We start from the raw sequence: 22,331 nt of genomic DNA, 5'->3' as shown, positions 1-22,331 counted from the left end.
CGGCTGGTCGTAGGTGTATCCCAAAAAGAACGAGCTTCAACGGAGTCGGTAAGGTAGTATCCAAGGTTGTGCACTGAGCTCGCAGAATGGCTCAAGGCGATCGAGGTTTGCCTGAGATGCAATGATTGTCGGTGTCCAGTTCGCTCGGCTTTTATGGCTCTCATCAGGCGAGGTACCGGAGGAGGCGGAGCCAGTGAGTTACCCACTGAGTGGGTGAGGAGGAAGTTGAGGCTGCAACTGAAGCGCTCGCTGAACCACCTCAGCAAGGCTGAGGGAGCTGCCTGAGAAACAGGGGTTGCGTTTCGAACCGCGCGCTAGCATGCTGCCGTACCAGACACTAACATCGAATGCTACTACCTACCGCCTGCTACGACCTGATGTCGGGTGTCGGAGCTAAAGGCGATTCTACCCCACCTAGCCTCCTGCCAGTACAACTTGGCTCAGGTCTTCGTACCCGGCCGAGAGGACAACAGGCCGGTCGTCCTACATGAAGGTGAAGTGAGGAGTACTCGTCGTCCTATGCCGATCGGATCTGGCTGCTCCGGGCCTGGGACCGAGTCTGAGAGCTTCGCGACGCGTGCGTTCCCACGCGATGAGGAGTAGATCTTCTTTGTCTGGCTCGAGCAGATTGAGCGACACATTTTCGAGACTCTGGGGACTTCGCGACGTGGTTTCGTTGACAGTGATGCGGGTGCAAGGCTGCAACTCATAAGCTAGTTAACAGCGAGGTTCCATGGTTTGTGACACGTACTGGCAAATCTTTTGTCACGCATAACAAAAGATACGGATGAGCAGTATCGTTACCATAACTGTCGTTTACGTATCTGCTCTTAAAAACGCTTCCAGAAACACTCCATGCTTTAGAGAGTAAGCTTTGTTATTGTAATTTTTCATGCGCTTCTTCAAACAGGTATTTGCATCCTTGCGCAACTCGTCCATGAAGTATCTTTGCTGCATGCGTTCGTAAACACTGGACACAAATGTCGGTTAGCTGTGTCTCTCGGCATCGTCGATCGTGGGAACGGGTCCGCTGACCTCCTCAGAACACTTACTTGATTACAGTCCATCCACAACCATTACGACGTCTCAGGCAGAATTAAAATGGAGGTGCAGGGGGCGGCTGAGGTTGTCGCTACTGCGGGCGCTGTTGTGGTGGCTATCGCATGGACTGTGTGTGCCCCAATTGTGCCTGCAAGTCGTCCAATAGGTAGATATGCAGGCCGGCCGACAACAGCATTGTGTTCTAACCAGGACCACAAATCTGCTCTCGCTATTCTTTGCTGAGCATCGGACTGCAGTTGTTGCCTATGGCGGCCGCGCCAGGCACCGTCGAATCGAAGATGAAGGAATAGTTTCTGCCTAAAGACATAGTTACCTGAACAGCAGTGGCCGACTAGGTCGACCCGGTAGTCAGGTGGCGAGTGGCGAGCACGAGGCAGCAGCCACCGTAGACAGCTACGAACAAGAATGACAGCAAACACAAGTGGCTATGATGGTGGCGAAGGAAGCCAGGAAAAGAGAAGAGGCAAAGTGCTGTGTGCCAGCCGGCAGACGAAACCATGTACAGGCCAGTCGATAGGCCGGTTCGGGTCGCTTGCGCGCGGCCGCCAGGCTCGTGGAGTTCACGAGCAGGCACAGATACGGGACCAAGAATGGAACGGTCGGCCAAACACTTCACAGCCAACGACGGCAACGCCGCGACTGCAGCAGACACGCAAAGTTAGAGACCAGCCAAGGCCGAGAGCAGATAAAGAACGCATCAAAGAGAAGAAAAATACGGAGAGGAAACGCTGGACAAGCGGCACAATAGCGAGAGAAATATGGTAGTAGCAGAAGTAGCGGCAGGCCCAACAGTTGGACGGACGGCCACAACGACCCTAAGCATTATGATTAAGGTAATTCAGCGATTGACAGAAGAAACGGTTGGAGTGAGACGCGTGGGAAACACGCGTACATCTCGAGAGCTGAAAAGCCTCAAAGGATTTGTGCCATCCGCTTCTGGCTGATTTAAGCACGGCACCAGACAAAAGGTGGATAACAGGCTAACTGATCGTTGCAAGTTTTTGCTGCTTCTACCGGTTGAAGATTGGAATAATTTGGTTGGTTTGGGGGGCATGCGGGACGAGTTCGTCCAGTCATAGATTTGCTGGCCTTCTATTTGAATGAAGTTTAACTTAGGACCGGGCCGTTGCTGCTGAAACGTAGGATTTCAGCCTTTGCGAATAATTAGAAAAAAAGTGGTTATAATGTGGTCAAAATCTACACCGCATATCGTTTTTTAATATGGAAGCAAATCTTCAGCCTGAAAACATGGATCTTGGCTAATTTCTCCTTCCTGTCTTTTCTGACAGAGTCTGTAAGAAAAACAGCCAAATTAGTACAAACAGAAACATTTCGGAAAAACGCAGTGTTTGTTTGTTTGTTTGTTTATATAGCGGGACAATTAGGCAATAGTCGTTATCAAAGAGTGTTGGTGTAGCCAACTGTAGGACAAATAAAAGGCTACAAAGAAAGGGGTTTACCAAAATACAAATAAAGGAGTATTTCATCTCTTGTACGTGCTTCACGTTCATTCGTGGTAAATTTTTTGTCAATATATTTCGGGGTTGTCAAGCACAAGGTTCCACGAGCTTATTGTAAACTCTCACTGGGTTCGCCGCAATATCCTTAGCGACTTTTTGATATTTGAAAAATATGACCTAACGTAACTGGTCTCACCGCCGTAATTTGAACGTAAAGCGCTAATCAGTAATACGTGTGGTTGGCCGTTACTGAACTAAATGCGTTTGAAACTATTACATGTAGCCATATAAGTTGTATATTTATAAGCATTATCTTACTCGATAGGGCTTTAATCGTGCTCGTAACAGGATTAAAGATACATACGCGTTCCATTGCACCCTGTGCACGATACGCTGCTGAGTCTTTAGGTCATGTTATTGCGTCCAGAATACGTATAGATTGAGTCAACTTGACCTTGAAGGTCAACGCCGCGAGCTGGCAACTCGAGAGACCCCAGATCAGTTCATGTACAAACATATCATGGACTCTGACCTTTGGGCGCTAGAATAACGCGCTTCGGATTGTCGTGTGGTCACTCGTCCTCTTCATATATTGGTCACGGGGTTGCCGCCGTCATGAAGGCCGCAATAAATTTCATTAAATTTCACGCGGCGGAAGTCTGAGAGGACCCTACGATTACTCTGTTAGGATAGAAAGTTTTGCGGACCCGACTATCAGCTGATTATGCTGAATCTGGATATTGTTTATTGCTGCTGGCAGATTCGATGGCAGATCGACGCAATCGCACGACGAGCAAAGCTGTTTCTTTCAAGGACTTCAAAAACCTTTACAATTGTCCTACAGGCCCAAAGTATTACAAGAGGTCTACTTGAGCGGACAGCCATAGCTTTTTTGCCGGCTGTAAATCTTGGTAGAACCACTAGAGTCTGCGTGGATACCATACTAAGCAGTTTGTGCTTGATCTCACAAGTTCATTGGACGTTGTAAACCACCGCTAAGGCACCAGTGTTAATATTGTAATCAATGACGTTTGCGACCGCAATTGATTAGAAAGTAAATAATACAATTACGTACTGCTATACACTAGGAGACGACATGGCACGGAAGGCCGTTACTCAAAACAGTTAAGGTCAATTAGTTTAGCAGAACGACGGGGCGAATTCGATAAACGACAAGGGGCTGGTTATACTTTCTGTAATATGAAAGTAACTTTGTCATCAGCAGGAACGTGTATATATATACATTGTTACACATATTGATCTTGCCAAATCGAAGATGATTATATCAAGCTTTGGCACTTAATCGCTACCATATTCGTTGGACGTTGGCACAATTCGTCGAACTCAATGCCCTTATCTCGACCACTTGTGTACCTAAGCGATATTAGAAAGGCAGCCGATACGCTTTCTCGAAAAGCTCGTATAGTTGTCACTGCACGCTACTTTACTACGCTTGCAAAGGTGGCGCGACACAACCTCGTACCCGTGAAAGTGTTATGGCGTGGTAAGTTTGCGAGTGTCTACTGACATCTGTCGATTTCGATCTTCGTTTGCCTGCTACGTAGCCAAAATGCAACAACTGTGACAGCCAACCCAATATCCAGCGCTGGGCAATGTCGCTGTAATTTTGGGTGTGCAACGTTCCCACGGGTTGTGTCGGGCTTGCATGGCTATGTGTGGGAGAGCTCATCCACGGTGAATTTCCATACGCGAACCAAGGGACTGCTGCGCCTGCATGCGCCAGATAGTGTCGTGTATAAGGTTCATTTCAACCTGCATCCCAACGAACGAGCTTCGCGACGTCATACCTCAGTCGACTACTACAGTAGAGGCTAACAACGAACTTGTACGGGCTCCTTTTACATCATCGTAGCGACATAATGCGAAGCCGAGGGCACATACATATCTCATCGAGGGCACTATTAAGGTTTTTCGGTAAAGTGCGGCGCGTCTCCGAAGAAGCCTAGATGCAAGCGTCCTTTGTTTGTTTGACTGCTGTCTTCGAGGCTTTCAATACAATTTACGTAATACTCTCATAATACTAGCTAATAATACTAGACCTGAGATAGTCTTAATAGTTTTGCCTTCGAGTGGCTGAGTATACGTTCTCGGTAGTAATAGCCTGTCAAGCTGACCCTGAACCGCCGCTTAAGGCTTGCAGTAGAAATCAAATTAACTTAGAGCGTTCGCCCTCGCCTGCTATCCGCCCGGCCTGAGGTAATCGCGGCTGTAATCAAGTTTGTGGCGGTGGCTTTGGCATCCACCTTTCGAGAGGCGGACAGCCGCGATGAAGCATGTGATACTGCCAGCCGCTATCAGTGCTACTAAAATACTTGTACTACTAGTAAAGCCAGGTTGACAACGAATTCGAGACAAGGCTATGATATTGATAGCGGGTGTTTCTGCTGTATAGAATTTAGAAGAGGGATGCCAGCCCAGCTTGCGGGCATACGGTGCTGCTCTACATGGGGTACATGGGGTTCATTTGGAAGGGGGCGACCGGCTGGAGCGTCGGCACAATTGAATTATACTGGACACGTGCTTGCAAGAGTTCGTACCCCCTTTCGCGAGACTTGAACTACTGGCAACACAGTTCACTAGATTTTGCAGTTGCGAAGGATGACAATTCAGTGGGGTGCGGGGTAAACGGACAAACGAATTTTTATTCATTTTACTCTAATCAAATTATCTTCATACCAGCTCATTGTTAACGCGACGAGATTCAGACGCTGTATGCGTTGTATTGATGATAAGCATATATCAAGCATGGCGTAGTTACTGTAGCTGGCATTTATCTGTAATATATATATGCAGTATACGATGAACATTTAGTCCATGGCAATGCCGATTGACGGATGTTCGTAGGGTGCTTTAGCCCAATCATTCAAGCCATCATACTGAAAGTCATCGTGAGCGCAGCTGTTTGTTATAGTACACATAGACATGGCAGTAACATCTCTACATAAGGTGCACTTTCTTTTTTTTTTTTCTAATTTCAGGTAAGGCTGTCCGGCCACCAATAGGTTACCTATATTAACTCATAGATTGATACGGATGTTTGAAACATGCAAAACATAAAACGCCTGCTCAATGGTTTCCCTACACGGGTCAATAATCTTCTTTGACACCACTAGCTACGATGTTCGGCCAGCGAGTAGAACTTGGAAAGTTCACGACAATTCAACCACTCTACAAGCCAGTGAGTAAAGCTGCTCCGTCAACACGAGCAGCGTCGTTCTTTCGGCTGCCGATGAGAAGGCGCTTCTGATAGTCTATTTTCGAATTGAGTTCCCATGCGTCAGTGCATGGAGACCTCGGATTTCAGGTGCGCGCTTGCCTTTGATCAACTGGAGGATCCACGAGCCCTAGTAACAGCAGAGCGTAAACAGGAAATGGTAGTGCAACAAACCTTGACAATACCACCGTGTTCTATGTCGCAGTACGTGTTATTGTTTGAGGTCGGCAACCTGCATCGCGCTGATGATCACAGCTTGTCTGGCTGATGATGCTGCTCTCGATGCTCGCTCATGAACAACTTCTGCTTCTAGTTCACAAACGGCGGCGCAAGGTCCGCGTGCGCCAGGCTGCCGAACTTCTACTTCGTGCCTTAATTCTGGTTGAATGCAATAGGTAAGAAGTGCACACTTCTGGCAGAAGGTGCCCGCCTTAGCGCTGTCTTAACCCAGATTCGTGACCTGCTCAGCAGGCGCAGGTTGGTGCAGGCGTAGGTTCTATCAGTCTCTGCCACCTGGCAACAAGTAGCTCAGATACCGCGGCAAATGCCAGCATCAGAGCGAGCGACCTCTTCTGCTTCTTTTACTGTCGTTTGTCCTATTCTGTCCGACTTGAACAACTGCGCCGCACCTTCCAGGTTTCCTATTTTCAGCTCAGACATGAACCTCAGCTCTGGTTATGACCTTCGTGCTAGGTCGAAGCCTTGCTATTCGTCTGTTCTTCGAGGGCATTTAACCTCTGGTACATCTACCTGAATAACGATACATGCACACACGTTCGGCTGATTCCGCTGGCTAGCCTATGTAGTGAATGTCTACAGGTTAGAGGAACGCAAAAGGGCACAGCAGTCGAATATACCGAAGTTCAATTTCGAACTGCTAAAGAAGAACGAGAGCAGTGACACCTGGATCAGATCTACTTCGACCTAGAGTCAAATTATCCCAGTACAGCTTTTTCTTCCTAGCGATGCTGAAACACGTTCCCGACGAAATCCTCTTAGGCTACGACGAGGATATCTTCCTCTATGCGTTGCGTACAATAACACGGAAGTATAGCTTCTATCCGTCGCAGATGTTATAGGAAGTGAAACCGTTGACGGGCTGGCTAACCGGCGGAGAAAGTCATCCTCCAATAAGTTGCGCTTCGATTTCGGGCTCGACTATCGTAGCAATCGGCGCCGAAGCTGGCGACTTTGTAAACGATGCCGTCATTTCTTAAAACCTTAACTTAAGGCCTTTCGGCACACTTAAGAATGCTAGCCATTATCTATTCGTTTGGCTTTAGGCCTTCTCGTATCGGTCGGCTGGCAACACAAGACGGGAGGTGTAAGGACGAATGCCCACCACGTTGCTGACTGCGGTTGCTGCGGTGGCTGAGCGTTCAGTAGGACTCGTTGATGGTCCCCCGGTGGTCGCTGCACCTGTGCTTACACAGCAGACATGGCTGGCTGTTTGAAAAACGAAGAAGTTCCGATTGGAAACGCCGGTCGGATGCGCAGGTAAAGTTGCCGAAGCTGACATGCTTCTTGAAGTCTTTCTGAGGTGTCGTTGTTGACGTTCCGCTTGTATACCCTACGAACAACAGGTGAATTTACATTGGCTATCGTTACCGGATAGGCCTGTGAGCTTAGAGCTGTCCCACCTATGAAATTTCACAACTCACGACATCAGCTTATTAGGATTATAGCATTCAAGTGAGGAAACAACTATTTGCAGTTAGCTAACGAAGCTTTCGTTCGCCTTCAATAGCGATGTTCTACGGAAATATTTCTAAAAGTATTCATATATTGGACCAGTTGTACTCACCGGTTTCACGCAATAACACCAGCATCGAATGGCTAGAATAGAAGGCGTTCTACGTACCTGGATTAAGTAAGCTCATTTGATACGACCGACGCTATTCGTAATGGGTGACGAGAGAGAGAGATCAGTTGCTCTGGCGGTGAGGATGTACAGGAAGAACGAAAGCGAATCAGGTTCTGCCTGATAGGCCTGGATCTGCAGAATGCCTGTGTAGCCGACGACCTATGTCTCCGCACGATCGAGGACTATTATATGTCGCGATCTTTGCAAAACATCAATAACCATATATTTCGTTTCGTAGACATGGGCAGCTAATAATGTTTGCTGCCAGGAGTTCCGTGAAAAACATTGCCGATGAAAATAACAGTTGTAGATATAGCTGTGCCATATATTGAACACAGACGGATGGGTGTGAATTGAAAACGATTAATATTAAATTGTGCTCGTATCTACGCCAGTATGTTCATAATAGTAGCGCTTTGAATTGCCGCTACTGCCGCGGTGGCATCGGAAGCTCGAGCCCGTCCCTTTGTCGATCTCGTCCGTGAGGCGAGTACCGAACGAACAATACAGACACCTATCACACCTTTGCCTATTCGCGGAATCCACTTGCGACGGACGGATTCGATTTTTGCAATTTTTTAGCTATTTCAAGCTTCGCGCCAACATTTTGAACAGTTGGCCCAATACGAATGGCTATAGCGCAAGCGCCTCCTATGGTCGTCCCATTGGACGTCGGTTTGCATGCGCCTAGGACGCTCACTTGCAGCAACGTTTGTCTATTATCGACCAGCCGTTGGCCTCTTGCCATGGTTCGGCTGGCGCATGAGATGAGTGCGAAGCTGTTGACGATTCCGGCGAACGCCTGTAGCTGACGCCAGCATTGTTACAGATCCTGCTGTTGTCTCAGAGTTGTCGATGCTATGTACTGCATCATCATATATACCCACATCGATGGTCATGATCATGCTGACCCTTATGGTTCTGGTGTTTGGGAGACACAGAAGAGGAGGTCTGTTGCCGGACAATCTGTCGCTTCTTGGAACACGCCCCGCAGGAACAAAGCAGTCAATACTCTGATTTGACCGACTGGCCGGCCATGCACAAGGAGCGTGAAAACGTACCAGTCCGCAGTATACCATTGCATGTTTCTGTACATCTAGATATAATGCGTAAAAATTAATGTCGGATGATTGCATTTTGTTATATATTGAGAATAAGTGACGTAGCTCCGCTTTTGGACCTCATCTATTCTGAAACTTACGGACTGTTCATGGGCAGTTGACCGACAGTCACGGCTGTCTCTGTCGATAGTGGCGCTAGCTGGGCTTTTGACCTCGATAGTAGCTAAAACGTTTTCGTCGCTTTATAGGCTGATCCGAACGATTTGCGGTAATCTAGTTCAACTTTGTCTAAACTTAGGAACAACTTCATCGTCTGGTAAAAACAAACGTCGCAGCTAGCAGTACAGTGCTGATACGACTAGTTGTCGACCTATCGATGACGCGGTCTTGCAACGGCCTGTAAACAAACGGTTGAAATTCTAACAGCTCTATGTTGTTAATCACGGAACGGATTTCTATTTTGTTCAAGTGTAAAAGTTCATTTCCTCATCTGAATAGAGGGCGCGAGACAGAAGTATCTAAAAGCATGAGATAACCACCCGCGTTCGAAGGTTGCTTCATACCAACGTAACGGTTGGGCGGTAGCCGCATCAGCCGGCATCGATCGGCATAAATTTAATTTCAATTAGATTTTACGATTGGCGCCTTTTCATTGTTTGACTCTCTCAAAATACCTTCGACCCGCGCCCACTACATAAACTACACACGCACTTCACTCACACGCAATGAACTGAAGCTCGAATTCTTCACCTTATCGTCGTCGTCCGGATAAAAGCCATGGCCCTCAGGCCTCCTTAATCAACCTCCGGCGGCCCGGATCCTGGATCTTCGGTCACACCGGGACATCGTCGTCTTCAATACGCGCAAGCCTCTATAGTATTATAACAACATGAAAAATCAAGAAAAAAAAGAAACTCGTAAAAACGTTTACCTCTTCGCTGAGCTATGCGCCTCTCTGCCTACGCGCTGCCTCGGGCAATACCGCTCGCTCGCTGTCTGTAGCTGTTAGTGATTTCTTGTTTTAGCAAGACTCCGTTGTATTGCGCCTACGAGATCGTACTACTGCCGCCGCCGCCGCCGTCGCTCTTACGATATACTCGGTGCATCGCGGAGCAGAGCCCTGTTTTTCTTTCGTCCGTTGGGCGCGCTCCGGAACAGCGTAGCATATGGCCAGAACCATTGCACTGGACTGCTGGCTGAAAAGAAGAATCCGCGTCAGACCTGGCTCTCCTAATAGCTAAAGTAGACCAAATGCAGACAGTATTTGCAGCGCCCGTAGCGACCGGCGAATGCGATATTTATTCCTCTGTAGGTTTGTTGCGTGTAGTGCATCAAAAGAGAAAAGGTACAAAAAAGGACCTTTGATGGTCGTCTATGTCTGTACGACCAGCTGTAGTTGTGATACTGCGATAAACGTGAGCATCAAAGCATCTAGAAACACATCCGAGTTCTGCTGCTTAGGTGCTTGATGCTGGCCTATTTGGCTTCGAAAGCAAGACAACAGATTGGATAACTCGAGAGGCGGCCACACAGACGAAACGGGCCGGCGACTAGGCCTAGACAGAACCGCCCTTTGAGGGACAACAGAAGTTTGACCTGACTACAAGCAATGCGAATCGTAGTGGACACCAAGTGGATGCAGAGCCGCCGAAAAGAAAACAACATTGAGAAGTTAGCGCCCTTGCACTGTGGCGCCTGGCAACGATGACCGTTCCGGTGAATTTGCGGACGAGGTCCCGTGAGCTCGCCAACTTCATTCTGCTGAATCGCGTTCAGCGAATTTCTGCGGACCCGAGGGGTTAAGCGCAACAGCGTACACGGATTTAAGTGGAGGCTGATCGATGTTGCGTGGTTTTCGAACAGATCGGCGTTTGCTTGGTTTGCTGCAGCTCTATCCGGCGGAGCATTTGTTAAAGTCAATCATGTTGATAGGGCGTACGGCAGATCGAGATAAAGTGGCGATGACGGTGGAGAAGGAAGACGAAGGGTCCGGGAGGGACTAACGCTCGATTTGATGGCGGGGGTTGCGCGAATGAAGCATTCCTCGTCGATGTCGACGTTCGCTGCTACTGAACAGGATGACAGATGTACTTGGCTTGTAATTGGCTTCTCATCACTCGACAATGGGTGATCGATGATGAAGATGACTCTCGAAGCGGTCGCGGCTTCCTCGGTGGCGGCGACAGCGGCAACGACCGTGCTGTTCGGTTGTATCCGCCAGAACTATTGCGCCGCCTAACCAGGCAAAATAGGCATTGAAAGAAGCAACTAACGGCGAAACCACAGCATCTCTCGCTAGACTGAGGCAAGTCTTCGATTAGCTTTTTTAGGTCGACCTATGTGCGTCCTATCTAGCCTAGATTTCTCGCGAGTCGTGCATGTAAGCGTACGCATACACTCGTACACGCATACCATCTATTTCCTCCAACTGCCAAAAGATGCCTGGACATGAACTGCTGTCTACGATGATGATGCACTTCAGGTAACAGCAAATTGATAAGACTTGAATGGGTTGTGGGTGTAAGGAGGTCAGACGGGTTCAATCAGACAGATATCGTCACTCCACCTCTACAACATACTCGACAACGGCCGCAGCTCTACGGGCAGCAGTAGCCCCATTTCCTTCATTTTGTCGAAAAACCCCATCCATTTCGGCGGAGGTTGGGTAATCAACTTGATATGACCAGTCTTCGAACATGAACAGAGTGATCGAACTTTTTTCGGCCGGACGAAGTCGCTAGTTGATTTGTCCCGGACTAGTTCTCATCTTTAGACAAGTTCACTTAAGTTCGAGCATTATATATGTTAGTTCATGCGTGTGCGGATACTAGCTACGTTCAACAGCCTGGCGGACGATTGGCTGTCATGCGACGTTGTGGTAGGGCAGCATTCTTGTATGACGAAGACTATTTCAAAGAAGCCCTATCCGTGTCATCGACAAAAGCGAACTTTGACAGGTAAGCCTTGCTTGGCAAATCTTCATTGAAGTTCCTCTTACGGAAGCAAACCGTTGACGAATACGGGATGAGCTAGTATGGACCGTATAGATCGAATAACCTATGACTGTTGGGCTGGGATACGCTTGATCTACATCTCGCTAGATGTCAGAACCATAAGTGACAACTCTCGGTTCCATTTGAATAAACGCTGAGTAAATCATACTGCTAATCAAAGCTGTGCTAAGTAATACTAGACAGAAAATTACGTTATGTGGTGCTGCCAAATCCATACGAGTGACCAATAGCGCTGCATATACATCTCTATCCGCGTCAGAATTCTTCTCGTTACGTATCCGAAGTACAAGGTTCCCCTGAGAGTGCAGAAGTCATGTTAAAAAAGCTCTGCATCGTGTCTATGACGTTTGTTGGCAGTTTTGCCAAAATTTTTATCAGATTGCAACCCTCAACAGAAAAACTGAGTATCTGATATAGTCGTCAGGTGTGTTCAGTTGGTTCAATTATTCAAATATGTCTGAATATGTTCTATCTTTTGGGTTTAGCGTCAGCTAACGCTGTTAGGCAATTCATCGGATGGCTGGCTCGCCCATTAATGTTCGACCCACATTTAAATTTAAAACACCGATAGAGCTAAATATATTAAGTCTAATACAATTTTGTTTATTCCTTTTTATCGGTTTCTAGTGGACCGAAATCTCTGGCGTTTCAGAGATGTCGAAGCAGCGATAAGCCTTACTGCTTCTGTTTCTTTTCTTCATTTCAAATTTGCAGGACTAGAGATGTGGAATTGAGATGACGGATCAGGCGCTACATATTCGGCTCTCCAAAATAGTAAATGTGTTCTAACTGGCAAAAAATACTATACCCTAATCCGCACACTAGATATTGCTAAATACTGTCTACACAGATTGTCTTTTTTAAACAGAGCCTTTTTTCGAGAAACAAAGAGTTGTCAGAAGTTGGCAGGAATACGCTTTGTCCGAGAGACCAGACGGCGCTAGTAAATATTTAAGCCTCGGCCGCTATACAGTCTATGAGAGAAGCAGACGACAGTGCTTCTGGTATACATGTGTCGCTCATAGTCTGAGACAAGCACTGCTTCGTGATTCTCAGATGTCGGCGTCACTCCTTGTTCGCTTTCGCCTTAACATCGTCAGTAACCGATGTTAGCTTTAAACGCAACTCATCCCTAGTAAAAGCTATGTAACAGACAACTAACCCGTTATTGCCTTCGGCTGAGTGAGCTTATACAAACGGGACGTATCGTGGCTAAGTTATATGACTGCGCAGATTCAGGTAGAACTTACAACGAACCAAAAGCAGCACTAACTGCAAGAAACTTCACTGCGATGTGCGGGCTGGCCCGTCGAGCCGATTGGGGCCACAGGAATGGTGCCAATTCCCCGGTAGGGAACATCACGGAGGAGACACGACATTCGTTCGCTTGCCAGTGTGAAAGATCGATCACACATCGCGCACCCTTTGTACCATAGAGCCTTCTCGAGATTCGGCTTCTGTTCATAGCACGGACTACAGCCAGTACATTGTCATTACAAGCGGCATTTGTCGATACCACGGTATTGCTAACTCAGTGTACCGCGTGATGTATCTAGAAGCTACCTATACCCGTTCACATAACTGCGGTAGTGACGGCACAAGACGCCGCTTTTACCCTCTGTGTTATAACCAATCAGGAAGGCTATGACTGCCAGAGTAGCTACACGCAAACAGACAGATAGATCCCTGACCATATGCTCCTTTATGATGGTTCTGACTCAGCTCAGAGAACAAAAAAAAAAAAAAAAAAAAAAAATATAAGAATCGAGAAGACGAGAACGAAAAGCGACGAAGATCGGAGAACAGTGAGGTGATGGATCGCCCTAAGGCTGTTTCTGATGCCACTGCGGCTGCTCGTACTTAATGGGGGCTTCCAGTGTAGTCATGCCCGACATCGTCAGTATACTATATAATATATTGAACAGCGGACAAGATGACGACTCGAGGTTCCCGAGATGATCTTGTAGTTAGCAGCGGCTAACGACGCGATTGGATTAAATGAGGCCAGAACAACGAGTATGTAGTATCTGTTGGATAACGTAGAATCGATGGGTGGTGCGTTGTCGTTCTAGACAGCTATGAGAATGATTAACCAATGCGAGACTGTACAAGCAGTCGATCGACTTTCTTAGACTAATAAGAAAATTCAGCGTAATCAGCTTCGACCAGGATGATCAGGAGGTGTTCTGCTAGGAGAAGTTTAAAAGCCTTGAATTTAATAATGTATTGTGATGATCTATTGGCAGCGATGATGGCATTGGACACATGGTGCAGTTCCAACCATGCCTTCGTACGCTAAATGCCGTTAAACGAAAGGGAGCTCTCTCCTAGACACCTAAGGAACATATAAACACCTTCTAACTTCTAGTTCTTAGCACTGGTCGTCATGGCAATGTGTCTATGTCCATTTCGTGAACAATCGAACATTTGTGTTCGAAAAAGCGCATATACATGCACACACTTAAAGATAGATACTCGAACGGGTTAAACGACTTCAGTTGGTGAGCTGAGCGAGGAATACCTTAGCCTACTCAAGAGCCTTCAACTGAGGGCCTTAGCAGTTGCAAGCAGCTCTCTAGGTTTGTTGATGTCTTGAAATAAACAGCGAATTGCAGCCGACGTCCGATCAGCTTTCCGCCGCTCTAATCTTATTAGTACGATAATTTTTTATGGATGCCCAACGGCAAAGTTCAATTTTTCACATTGTAGTCCAGCAGAACAGTTCTAGCCTAACACGTTCGCACAAATTTCTACTAGGCTAGTTCGCATGAGGTTCAAAGTGAATTCAATAGAAAAAAAATCGATGTTCTTTTTTTATCTACTTCACTTCACATAATTCTTTGCTGCCCGAGAGTTGATCAGACGTACGACCTTTGCTAGGCTGGACGCGAAGATCCTCATAGGAAATAGTCCATGATTAACTGAAATTTGATCTGACTGATGCTTGAGGAGCAGCTGTCGTAGGAAGGCTATCGTGTGGGTTACGACTCCTTATGTAGACCGAAAATGTTCTTCACCGAATACAGTAACCATAGGACGCGACTCGACGTGAACTTCAAATTAGACTGCGCGGCTTGGGCGGGTCTGAGGGCGGTTAGCAGACGATATATAACCCATTTGTCGTATGTCTATGTTTATGGAGATCTTCTCTGACCGAAGCCTGGTGTCGCTGCATAGATTTCAGTCACTGGGCGATGAGCGTTATTCCGCCGTTAGCAACGAAACAATGAGCTCGTCCCGTATATCTTACACAACAACAGATGGTTCATGGCCATTGTCGCTACTGGCTCGAAGGGACGAACCAGTTAAGTTGGTAATTTATGAGCCGAGGAAAATCATTCTTACTGCAGAGCTGATTGGGTGTTGTGTGGTAATACCCTGGTTCAGTAGCAACTAAGTAAGTACCAGTGTCTGTAATGCTTTGCAGTACTGCTTCGCCGATGCGCGCAAAATCAACGCAGGGTCAGAGTTTCTCTAACATGCGGTTATCACCGTAGTAACATCAACAACGGGACTAGCTGCACCCTTTAGGCGTTTATGATTGTAAGGGGTTATGTCACCTCCTTGTCTTCGCCGTGGCGATCCCGACTTCGCCTCAAGTAACCCTACCTGAAAAGGGGATGTAGATTCTTATTATTAGAACTTTATTGCCTTGAGAACCAAACAATATCTATGCAGTATTATAATAGTCTTAGCTTAAATACGACGGCGAACCGTTGAAGATAGATGGATTCACTTATTTCGTTCAAACGGCTGGTAAGTTCCCAACTTTATTCTCGATCAGCCAGTGGCAGCAAGCTGCTGGCCTATCGGAGTGCGGCAGCTAACTGATCTTCTGAGTTTAAGTGTGCACATGTGTGCATCTTTGTAGATCTAAGCAAATATGCGCTCGAGAATGATTCATTACGCTGTGAACTTGTCGCCGCTATATTATTATAGCTAAGATTTGAAACATGATCGTGCAAAATCGATATCCGCTCAATGTTGGCTTAACTGACGGAACTACAATGGTCTCGCCGACTTCCTCCCACACACTGACCGCAATCTCCGACAGCATTGCTCTCATCCACCAGTCTTGGCTGATCCGAGCGTCATATCCGATCATTGATCAGAAATCTGCTACTATTTCTACACTAGTTATCGACTAGATTAGGATGCCTGACCGCCTCCAATCGGAATCTACGGATGCCAATGATCCCGGTAAAAGGACCGTTAGTTCAGTGCGATAACTGGCTGCATGGTGGTTCCGGTCTGCGGCTGTTGACCGATTCACTGTTTGGCCGTCGGTCGCCATGATCTCTCCGAAGTCAGTGGAGCTAGCGCTCCGGAACCTCCGCCCTCGTACCGCCGAATGGACACGTGAATTTCTCGTGACAACATACAAGCGGCGAACAGAACTGCGGCCGGCTCAGTCTAGTAGCACTTGAATACCTCTCTTGATAGAGTAGTCATGGCCGCCGCTGCCACAGCAAATCAAAACATCGGCAATAGCTGAAACAAACCCAACGCACCGAGTCCCCTAGTTGACACGAATCATATCCGAACTGATTACAAGACCGACACACGATGAAGACCAGGCGGCCAGCCATGCGGGCAATACCATGGTCTGATTGGGTTGAAAAGCTACACGGTCCATTTTGTCTCACTTTAGCTACTTGATTATTAGAGAAACCACGAAGCATGACTGCTTCGTATAGCGCCTTGTCATATAGCGAGAAGCTGATGAAACTATTTTTCGCATCATATGCGCCAGACAGAATTTCGTCGACATCTCGTACAATATCTCGTGCATGCCGCTAGCCAATCGACAGCTCATCGGCGTAACGCGTCGATATCAGAGTAGCCGGTTCAGGCGATCTTCTTTGCCTAACACCTAGCGAACGCAGCTAGAACTGACAAAAAACTGGGCACATATGGCAATGTACGACGTACATCGAAATTAAGTAAGGTTATCACAAGTATCAGTAAATGCTAGCGCAGGCTATTCCCATCCCCCGTTGAAATTATGAGTGACGTTCGAGATGACCACTGACCGGTTGGTCGGCTATGGATCGGCTAATCTCTCCCGAATAAATACTGATGCTTCTATATCCTTTAAACTAATATTGCCGATAGATCTGAGCAGCTAAAGGACCCAGGATATCTGATCGGTACCGGCATCGGCTTGCAGTTATAGCACGACCTTGCGAATGATTTCACGCTGTTCATGCTGAGGCCTAGCTATCCACCTTTGGTTGCTTGCTCTCCGCATTCACCAACTGATCCAAATGACTCGTAGCTAGCAAGCGTTGCTGGTACTTGGCGACCTACCAGATTAGAGCTATAGCACTTATGCGAAATGTCCACAGAAAAAGTATAGCGGTGCAGAACGCCGATGTACGGCCTTAAATTTGCTTGGCAGCAAAGTTGAGTAACGGATGAGCCATATTTCATATGGTAATCGGTCTCGTCTTTGCTGCTACCGCTGGGCAAAATGGCCATATGGACGAGATGGACAACTACGTCCGATAAAGCGATGAAATCAAATACCAGAGTCAATAGAGAGTTTAGATAAGACTCCCGTTAGTCCATCCCAAGTGGTCTTGCTACATGACATCCAACGGGTTGGTGAATCGTTCTCGTTACGGGGTCCTGTGATTCGTCTCTACCTTAAGATTTAGCACTGTTGGCAGGTTTCGAAAATTTATTTGATTTTCTAGAGTTGGGTGCGTCGTCGGACAGTGGGTCACAATGTGCTCACAGGAGACTAAATAGGCTGTCGTCCCACTATCTTACTCAATTTGTTGGGTCCGGCTGAGGACGAGCTCAACGGGCCGAATGGTCAGTCGTCAAGAAAACGACAGAGGAGTGATTTTTCTCGTCCTACTTTTAATACTGTCGCTACAATTTAGCGAGCCATTACCGAAGGCGCGGGTGTCAGCCCTTGAAAGGATGGCGGTGTCCGGTGGGGGGGGGGGGTGACGGCGAGAACGTGAATTTATTGCTTGTCTATCTAGCGCCAATACCCCCAGAATAGCTTAAAGCCAATAGTTCTGAGTAAGCGCCTTTGCATTGCCGAAGGGGTTCACGAGGCAATATTGACATGAATGGAGGTCCAGGTAAGAAAACTGCAAATTTGTCTACTGAAGAAGGAGAAGGCGTAAATGTAGGCTAACCCGATATCGACATCAGTAAGCCACTGCATAGAAAAGTTTCACCGGACATAGCTTTGTCTGCAGCGTGTGATAAATTGCTGTTAATTTGTTAGGCAGTTTGATCCCATTGTCCAGTCGGACCAAGGCGTACCGTATATATTGTTTCTAGCGCTACAATGTAGATGAAAAAAAGTCGTATCCAAGCTATCTTTTACGGACCACGGCTAGTAATATATAGAATAGATATAGAAAGATGCATGTATATGCTACAGTTTGTCAAGCATTAGTAAAAACATTATTATACTTATTGCTAAACAATGGATTATATATAATCTTTTCAAAAGTGATAGCAACCTATTATTGGAATGTTGCAGTACTGGATATCTTCTCACCATAAAACCGTTACCTTCAAAGGAAGTAGGAAGCCATAAGCCTGTTCAGGCTATCTAATGACGACACCTGAATAGGTAGTTAAGTAAATAGCAAAGTTCTATCACAATGTAATATATCCAATCTCAGTATTGATTCCTGACAAATGATGCATAACAGGTAAGTTATTACACCGAGGTTAATAACATGGCACTGCCAGTTTAGTCAAACATCTACATGACGAATCTCAAATAGGGCGGAACATCCATCCTCAGCAACATGCCCCAGGCTCAGTGGAGCCGCTTCGAAACCAGCAAGCAACGTTATCGATATGGTCTAAACTTTGTCCTCTGTGTAACTTCAACAATTCAAAAATTCGCGTGAAAACTTAGCTATGCTGTTATATTCAGATGGGCCTCTGAAAATACTGAAAAAAGCATGCAGCGTGCACGACGGCACGAGCTGATTTACTTTAATAAACAAAGTGTCACCCGGTGCAAGTTATTGCCTGGAGAACAAATGAATTTTCATGTAGACCGTGATTGCACAATGGTCATAGTTGCGTTCGCTTTCGGTCCACAACTTGCTTACGAGCATATCGACACAGGATTACTTAGACACCTATCGAAATTTGTAGCATTTTGATAAAAGGTATTACGAAAACTCTGTTCGGGTAACCCAATTGACACGGTTCTTGCTCTATTGATAACACCTTTCACTTCAACGAGAAGTTGTCGATGTTATTGTCACTTCTTGCTGTTATTAGAGGCGGTTCTCGGGCGATGGCTGGCGACACTCAGCTCTGATGTGTGTGGTCGCTATAGCAGAAATAACAGAGCTATACTGATTGGACACCTACGAAGCATTGTGCAGCGTACACACATATGAATAGACCGAGTTACAGCCGTCGGCCATCTTAGGCCGATATTGTTTCTTGTACAGTATAGTACTGCCACCGTCGGTCGGTTGTTCGAAACGACGAAGGCGGGTGTACAGATCCAGCATTGCGCGAGAAAGTGAGCTCGGAAGCGATTTCATCCGGCGACGATGAGCCAATGGCGCGTCGAGTAAAAAGTTTATTGGATGAACACTGTGGTACGTATATCTATAATTTGATCGCATAGAGATATATGCGATGGCTTCTAGCGGTCGATAGATTGCCAGCCTATCTTTAGTCCATGCTATGTAGGGCTCAGTAGACGCTGGTAGGTGACCCCGTTGAGAGGAGAAGTAACACCTATCAGCATCGCTCATTCCGGGAACGCGGTGACCGACAGAAGCTTGGCTGTTTTTCTTCCTGCCTTCTATGTACGACTGTATGGATATGTATGAATACGAGAGAAGGAATAGGTATGATGAGAACCTCACCTCTATCGAAACCGATTCAAGCCCAGACGACGCCTACAACTTCAAACGACTCCGACTAGTATCGCCTACACGTTCGGTGAGCCTTGCAGATCGTTCAAAAAGCTAAAGATCATTGACAGCGAACTAAAGAAAAAAGACAACGAGACATAGAGGCAGAAACAGAAAACTCCAGTATTCATAGATGCGTTCGAGTTTGACTCAGATTATGCAGTGGCCAGTATCGACGAGCTCTGAGCAGTTTGTGGCTGTTCGGTGTTCAAGGTAGTGGCAGCGAACCGGCAGCTACTAGACGCACCCCGATGTCCGCTGAACATGTAGTCCGAAAGCTACCGTCTAGCTCTTTGGCCGGTAAATTGGTTCGTTTAATTAAGATCAACCGCTGATGATACCTACTGAGTAGCGCGATTTCCCGACGGTGGCGATTCCGCGCCACGCCTCTCGCTAGAGCAAGGAGGTGTGAGATCGACGAACTCACGCGATTGCGGTCGGCGCTACGATCACTGCGAGGGCGGAGTGCGGTTTCCGGCACGAAGAAGATACGACGATGGAGACAGAGAGAGAGAATCAGTTCAGCGGAACTAACGCGGCCTTTTTACATTGCGTTGGTTGACTTGAGGCAGCCAGCTGTGCGGGCAATGGTTCGAGTATTTGAGGGGTAGGCTTTTATTTGAAGATATCATTTCGTGAAGGTTTCTCTGCTCTCAAACTGTACGTCTAGGGCCGCAGCTTCTAGCAGCGTTAATGGTGTTGATACGTCTTGTCGGTGAATTGCATCTTCGTCTCAGGTTGATAACGTGCGCAAACCTGGACCCACGAGTCGCTTGATCTTTTCCGCCTGCACGATACATCTGTAATAGATACGCTTGCTTAGGTTGGGGCTCGATTATCGAGATCGAGGGTCAGAAGGAAAAAAGAAACCGCATAATATAGTGCCTGTGATATTCTCGCTAAAGACATCGTTTCTGACGATGAAAAGGGGCGAAGCAGTGTTCCGCTTTGATGTGCCGCTATGCATCGACTACCTAGAGGTGCTACGATCAGGATGAAAACATATCGACGAATATCGCAAGAAGATGATAATCCTTCGGGTCTGTTCACGTTTGCTCTACCATACATGCATATACTTGACAAAGAACTCGAAGCAAGACTTCTTTAGGATACAAAACCTAAGGCAAGACGTCTATCTCATTGAGTACTAACATAGCTTGCTACGCAACCTGTAAAGGCAATGTGAAACTAAATTACGATAGTGTTATCCAGTAAGACAAGGTGTTATTTGCGAATTAATTAACTGTTTTTTTTCTTCGAAGGACATCACAGGACTAGACAACTAGGCCCTATTTAAAAAAAAGAATCTCGATTCGAATATGTCCATGCTGTAGGTGATAACATAATCAATTGTTTCGCCGGTTGCTTTGGCTTTATTTGAACATCTTAGCTAATTTATATATATATATGTTGTTATATATAAATTAGCTAAGTGTTATATATACGCGTTGTATTAGTGGTCTGCGATTGCCGATGCAGCTGTTGCAGCTCCCTTTAGAAGATTCTACTCGCTGTTCCGGCAAGATGCTCTAGACGATACGGTTGCACAGGCCAACTTTGACTTATTTATTGAAGTCAATTTCGATATGGAGCAATTTGTTTATACCAATTTGTCCTTCTTTTCGATCCGATTGTCATTGGTGGCGCCACCCACATAATTGCAGTTTTCTAGTTCGCAGGCTGGCTCGACTGCTGCCCACAACGACCCGCACGGGCGAGTCTGCAAACAGCAATTGACACCAGTTAAAATACCAAAAAAACCCAGCAGTTAACAAAAGAAAATGGGCTCTGAAATCATTAGTCACTATGTTTTCAGTTGTTACGAAATTTGTCGTTACGAACGAGCGCTTACGCGCCTTGCTGTTTGTTTCTGCCGTCCCCAAAAAGCAGAGACATCATCTCGGAGAGATCTCAGCGAGCGAAAACGGATCAGTTCCCTCGGTGTTCATCTGGAGAGTGAGCGAGAGAGATCTGCATCTCGCTAGATCACTTCCTGGTACCGATGACCTAGATCCTTCTACCCTGAAGATCTGACTGTGCCGTGTGCACTGCTGTTATGTCTGACCGATCGAAAACTCTCAGAAGCTTCCCCAAAACGAATTTTTGCCAGCACTAACCTATTGTCGACCGCTGTAGCAGCGGCGGCAAGAATGAATCCTCTCTAGAAAAGATAATACGATATAGTCAGCAGTCTCATTCTGTACATACAGTCAACTATAGGCAATACGGTCTCGCGTACTCGAGATACATACAGCCTAATAGTCGGAGATAGGTATACTTCAACTACAACGGATCGAATTCGACCGATGCCTGGCATCGTTTCTGCAGCACTGCCGTTACCGGCATTACTACTCAGGCAGCAGCCCTAGCTTTTCGCTCGGTTGCATAACAGCTTCCGGTATATCCACTGGCAAAGGCAGTCATGCCTTTAAGCCTGTCGAGATCCTTCCAGTGCCCTGCGATGCCAACAACTTCTCGCCAGAACCAGCAGCCTACCCCCCCCCCCCCCCCCCTGTTAAAAGCAAGCTCAATTTTGGCGCCGGGTTAGGACCTCCCCGATTGACGCCACTCGACCATGTAATCTTGAACTTTAAAATCCTTTTCTCTTTAGCTGCCGGTTGCGAGCGAGAGAGCTAGTTCACCCCCGCAAAAAACAACTATTCGAGGATATAGCTGCTTCTAGATGGTTGGTGGATGGATATAGCGGGATCTTGCT

At 46.8% G+C, this 22,331-nt stretch overlaps 1 protein-coding gene and 1 long non-coding RNA gene across 10 annotated transcripts in view; one reads left to right on the top strand and one right to left on the bottom strand.

Annotated features, from left to right (window-relative positions):
• Positions 1 to 22,331, top strand: part of shot (dystonin-like protein short stop) — a 240,444-nt gene that overhangs the window by 60,516 nt on the left and 157,597 nt on the right. The window lies entirely within an intron of this gene.
• LOC111250447 (uncharacterized) overlaps positions 5,159 to 22,331 on the bottom strand; it is a 79,457-nt gene continuing 62,284 nt past the window's right edge. For 2 of the 5 annotated variants that reach the window (XR_015327274.1, XR_015327278.1), the window contains exon 3: positions 14,492 to 15,305. This is a non-coding gene — a long non-coding RNA (uncharacterized LOC111250447). Of the gene's footprint in view, positions 9,879 to 14,491; positions 15,306 to 18,911; positions 20,416 to 22,331 lie in introns of those variants that run through there. The other 3 variants (XR_015327275.1, XR_015327277.1, XR_015327276.1) reach the window with 3 other exon arrangements.

The sequence above is a fragment of the Varroa destructor genome, unplaced genomic scaffold (assembly GCF_002443255.2).
Source record: "Varroa destructor unplaced genomic scaffold, Vdes_3.0 BEIS01000004.1, whole genome shotgun sequence".
Classification (NCBI taxonomy): Eukaryota; Metazoa; Arthropoda; class Arachnida; order Mesostigmata; family Varroidae; genus Varroa; species Varroa destructor.
The sequence above is the reverse complement of the archived record's forward strand: the minus strand, read 5'-3'. Positions and strand labels throughout refer to the sequence as shown.